Consider the following 6,116-nt stretch of genomic DNA (forward strand, 5'->3'; position numbering starts at 1 on the left):
AAAAAGGAGAAAATCAGTTAGTAATCAAGGCGAATGCACAAGTAAAATTCTTACCGAAGCCGCTCGGGAGGGGAGTCCGGATTGGACTCAGGCCAAATATGTATATCACCCCTTCAGGTAAGAACTTGTTGATGTCGAACTTCAGACCGGCTAGCATGTTGGCAGCGTGAAGATAGTCCGGTCGGGTTTTGAACCTCTTTAGCTCAGGGGAGGTTGGCAGTCCGACCTGCCACTGGGTTCGGAAAGAGGCCCGTTCGGGAAGACGAAGATAGAAGTAGTACTCTTTCCAATGTTTATTAGAAGAGGTCAGTTTATTAAAGAAGACTAAACTGGGCCGAGCCTGGAACATGTAAGTACCCAGCTCGGACTGTTTAGGATAATAAAAATAGTAGAAGACCTCCGGTCGGAGGGGAATGTTGTGGATTTTGAACAAAACAATTAACAACGCCACATAGAAGGCGGAAGGTGTTAGGGACCAAGCTTCTGAGCGGAATTCTGAAAAAATTACAAACTTCTACGATAAAGGGATGGACTGGAAAGCGCAGACCGGCTATGAACTGGTCACATAAAACACAGATAGCTCCGCGCGGCGGTTTGTGTGGCCGAGCGGAGGGGGAGGGTAAGATAAGTTCAAAGTCATAGGGGATGTCAAAATTGTCCATCAGAATATCGGCGTTGCGCCGATCGAAGTGCGACTCCATGGTGGTATACCACGGGCCGAGGGATGGGTCTTGAGGTTGAGAAGAACTGGCCATTGTCCGAACAGGCGAAACCACAAAAGACGAGGAAAGGCAAATGATAGAAAGAAGAAGACGACAAACAATACAACAACCAAAGAGCGAGAACTCGACAAAAAACACGAGGATAACAGAGAAAGGGTAAGGACCTTACAAAGAAGCTGAGGATCGAAAGGAGGAGGCTGGAGATCGCCGGAAACAGGAAAGCGGGATCGCCGGAAGTCTTAAACGCCAGAGGAAGCTGTGAAGCACGAGAAGGCACAAATGCGGCGAGAAGGGGGAGAAGGCGAAGGCTTTATAGGGTTGAGCCCGAGCGGCCTCCACCGTCGGATGCAGGTCACGGGAATCGAAGCGCGCATCGGGCCGTCCATTTTAAACCGCCTCGGTCTCGTCGCCCGCGCCGCCGCCGCCGCCGCCGCCGTACGATGACGGCAGCAGCGCCACGTGGAATTCGGCCACTGGAGTGCATTTAATGAGCGCATGTCCGGCCTTAATGTCGAAGATTGGCGCAAATTTCGAAGAGATCCGAAGAATGTTGGCGTTGACTGACGTTATAGCTACCCCCGTGGGGGTCGAGCGGAGGATAGTTTCACAGAGACGTCGCTCGGCGTAACTGGTGGTCCAGTCAGTCGGACTAATCGCCTCCTTCGACTAGACTTGAAGGGGAGGCAAGTGATCCAGCGGTAAGGACGGGGGACCCCCTCTGGAGGGGAGTCAACGCCACGTGGAGGTCAAAAGTCAAAAGGGTCAGCATGAGGTCCGGCCGATCGGAGAAAGGGTGGGTCGATCGGCCGAACGGGTCTGAGCGGAATCAAAGACAACCCGACGAGGAGTCGGGTTTCCGATGCTCATGGTGAACAGGGTCGCCGGGCCGAGCGGGTGGCCCGCTCGGCCGAGGCGTAAAGCAGCAATGCTATGAAGGAGTAATCTCAGCCGAGCACGTGATGGAGTGGAATCTTCCCGGTCGGACCGATGCCTGCCGAGTGGATGGACGTTCGGCTTGGGGAAAAAAGAGACAAGGACAAGGGGACATTGGGGAACATCTTCTGACAACAGACATGTTCGACGACCAGGCCATACGCAGAATCCTACGACGGAAGGTTCTGCTGTCCCATCAGAGAGGTGCTCAGACTGTAGCAGTATGGTGTCAGACATGCTCCTCTGGTAAGCTCATACTGAGGTATGGTAAAGGACACGTGTACGTCTCGACAGGTGTGCACAAGCCTTCTTAGAGCTCTATATAAGAGCCCACAAACTTCACCGGAGGTATGCGATCTCTCATCTTTGGAGCCACTTCATTGCTTTCCTCTTGCCTGACTTGAGCGTCGAAGGGTCGTCGCCGAAACCCCTTCCCGGCTCGACTTCTTTGCAGGTTCGCCGGAGATTTGTGTAGCTGGTTGGAGATAGAGGAGAGTGCCACGTCCCCAGCGTCCGTCGACTGATCACTCAGACAGGATCATTGTCAATTGCTCTTAACCGCAGCGTGCGCTGTGCACTGTGAATGCTCTTAACTGCAGTGTGCGACGCGCTGCAAATGTTGTCAATTTCTCTTAACCACAGTGTGCGCCGCATTCTGTTGATTGTTCTTAGCCGTAGCGCGCGATGCACGTAGCAAATGCTCTTAACAGTAGTGCGTGGCACGCGTTTTCGATGTCTTATAACTTTTAACAGCTTGCAGTTGTGTATCGTACAATGCGTACTGCGGATAGCATAATCGCATACTGCGGAAAGTCATATTTATTGTAGTGAACTTGGACTTTCCACCTTGTGCCAACTCCATATTGGACTTCCGACCGCCAAGAGTCCGGTCACCCATGACCCCATGACTCCACTTGGACTTTCTGTATCTTGTCAAATATCCGGTTAACTTTAACATACTTGACTCTTCGCTCAATCAACTTAACATATTAATCGATTGTCAAGTACTGATCAACCTTACCTTGAAGTATCACTTGACCAACTAACATATTGATCAAGCATCAAAATCCTAACTCGAGTCAACTCAAGTTTAGTCAACCTTAACCAGAGGTCGATTGCACCAACAATCTTCACTTTTTTAATATTTGATAATATGTTTAAGTCAACTCGAGCTTGGTCAACTTTGATTATACGTTGATTACACCAACACCTATTGGGTGGGGAATAATTGTAAAATTGACTAAGTGTTGAAAGTGAAGAATACATTTTTTTTTTACACAAGATATTAAGGCAACAATATCAATTAGTCAAGCAACAAACTTCAGTTGACGGCACTATCTATAGCCTCAACAAAGGGGTAAAACTTTAGAATCTACATAGGACCAACTAACATCTTGATAGAAGAGAAGAATTATCGAATAACAATGACAATAAGAGAATAGAGAAGACTTATTTTGCTCAAGTTTATTTAATTAGTGAAAGTTAAAAATCTATACAAATCAGCTCTATTCTCATAATTTTTGCAGTGAGTTAATTATTTTCTATTCTTAGCTCTTAAAAAATAAAGCTAGGTTAAAGGTGAAAATAGGTAATAAATCAGTGAGTCTTGGAAGGAGAGGAGGGTAAAGATAACAGAGTTATACAGGATGATCATGGATTTCAAAAGCAATTGAGGTGTTTGCTAAACCTAGTTACAATATTTTCTGCATCATTTAAATGGCATTCACTTCACATAATTTTCACATTGTTCTGATTTAGATTAACTTTCATATAATTCTAATACAAACATTTATCAACTTATTTAGGTGAAATTGTGAATTAGAAATTTAAAAAGATCCTTTGGGTTGGTAAATGTGTGAAGGAGACAGAAGCAAGGAGGGTTTGCTTCCTAATCTATTCCTTAGTTTTATTTCCTATTGTCTGATTTTCGCTTTTAAGTTACATAATATTTGATATTAATCTTGTAATTTTTTTCTTACAAAACACAAGTAGAAAAATTAATATATATTTTTACCTCACTTTGTTTTATTCTAGACCCATATTTCTTGAAGAAAAGGTGTATATGGAATTTAATTAAATTCACTAATATGTATTTAAAAAAAACATATTGGCATAAATTACATGGATTTGTCTCTCATCATTTAATGGGAGGGCAATGTTTCATTTAATGAGAGGGTTGGGAGTCTCTCTCTCTCTCTCCTGATGAGAGAGTAGGAGACTTGGCGACTCCTAGGGTTTGGCCTGTAGTCATAGGGTGAGGACCAATTTGATCAAGTAAATTAATATTTTAAATCAGAAATTTAATACTTCTATATCACAAATCTATGTAATAATTCAACCGAAATTTTTATACGAGATATAAAAGAATTTTAATAATTTGTATAATATATTTGTTCTGTAATTCATTAATTAATTTAAGTACTTGAGGATACTCATCTTTCATCTCTAGCTACTTGACTGTTTCGGATTTTTATAATTTTTAAATTCTCATTAATGTGATATAGATATAGTTATGAGGATAGTGAAATAGACCTAGAGATTCATAAATCTAAAAAGGGGTTGAAATGATACTTTTTTGCACTAATTGAGTTAATTATTTTATTCATTATAATTCGTCTGAGTACAAGCAATAAAAAGATGTTACTTAGGTAGATATAATCTAAATCATCTAACGTAACTAACCAAATTGCTTTACCATTAAAATTCATATAACTACAAGCTAAATTAATTGGATTCTTCTATTGTGGGACAGAATATAGTTGAAGAAGAACAAGTTTCATAGGTTATCTTCGTATAATTAAATGTTAAGCTTGACTGAAATAACTACTAGCTATAAGAATCTTAATATTCGTTGAGAAGGAGATCCCTTAATGTCCTATATATCTATAGAGTTTTATACCAAGAGTAAGAGTAATCTCGACATTATGCTACAACTTATTTAGTTGATGAAGACCTTCTTAGAAGAATGGGTTGAGGGGAGTAGAGAGTAAAGGCCAACACTAAGAAGAACTTTAGAATTATAACTTCATGTCAAGAGAGAATTCCACTAGGTATTTTTTTATTAAGGCTGAAGTGAAACCAATTTACAGGATATAAATAAGTGGGCAAGGGTGTTAGGACCGGTGTGAGCTAAAAGGGGATAGCCCTAATTGCTTCATCTCGATTTTGTGCTCTCGTTTGAATGCACCTCGGAAAACTTGAATCAAACTTGATGTCAAAACACGGCTCACACAATCGCTAACTCGAGTGGTTTACTTGGTTCACTGCCTCCCAAGGTGACTACATCCAAGGTCTATGCCTAATGACTATCACCACTATCCTTCTCCTTCTCGGATACCTTCCGGAGTTGGATAAGTCTCTTACAACTTGTTGTCTCAATAATACAACAAGAAACAAGAACACAAATACAAATGAAAGCGAAAATGACTTTACAATGAAAATCTTACTTTGTTTGTGTTGGATCGAAAGCGCTAGAGCGGGGGAGGGGGGTGAATAGCGCTCGTGGCTATTTTGTTTCGTATTCGTAAAACACTAATCGAGTTTAAAGCAGCGGAAATAAAAGATAACAAACGCGAACACAAGTATTTACTTGGTTCGGAGCCTGTGACGACTCCTACTCAAAGGCCTACGCTCGTTGAGCGTTTACTTTGGATAACAACTATAATCGTTAAAAGTTTTACAGAAATGCAATACAAATAAAACAATCGTAATCTTATACCGACAACAGAGAAAAGTAGAATTGTAGCTTCTGGTTGTCGGGGCGTCGCTTCAGCACTTCTGGGTCATCTTTTTAGCAGCAAATAGTCGAAGGATCGCTTGAGAATGGTTGTTCAAAGCTGCTGCTCAAACCCTCCTTATAAACAGTGCTGGAGGCGCCTCCAAGCCTGTCCGAAGCGCCTCCAGGCCGCTGAGTCGCAGGCGTGGATCAGCTCTAATCTGGTCGCGCCTTATCCCACTGAAGGCGCCTCCAAGCTGCTCCAAGGCGCCTCCAACGCCTGGTCCAAGGCGCCTCCAATGACCTCCGAGGCGCCTCCAGCGTCTCTGGATAGCTGGCTTCGGCTAGCACCCGAGGCGCCTCCAAGCCCCATGGAGGCGCCTCGGACACTGTTCATTCGAGGTTAAATGTGCCCCTTTGTTCCTGCAAAATGTGTTAGTCTCAAATACAAATCCTGCAAAACAAAGTTAGCATAGAAATATGATAAATGATATCGACAGTCAACGGACTGTCTGGGTCTGACTTCGGATTTCCAACCGGAAACCTTAGGTCGACCCGACGCCTACTGTTCCCTCTACGGGGAACGCGTCCTCACCTACTCCACTCAGGAGATTTACGTGTTGCCAGTGCGATCCTCCAGATCGACTGGACTTTTGCTCAGCGTTCGAAGCTTCTGGACTTTCTGCTGGACTTCCGCTTCCCGGCTCGTCCAGTCTTTCACCTGGTTCGCGACACCAGGACTTTCC

Source organism: Zingiber officinale, chromosome 2B, assembly GCF_018446385.1.
Source record: "Zingiber officinale cultivar Zhangliang chromosome 2B, Zo_v1.1, whole genome shotgun sequence".
NCBI classification, from domain to species: Eukaryota; Viridiplantae; Streptophyta; class Magnoliopsida; order Zingiberales; family Zingiberaceae; genus Zingiber; species Zingiber officinale.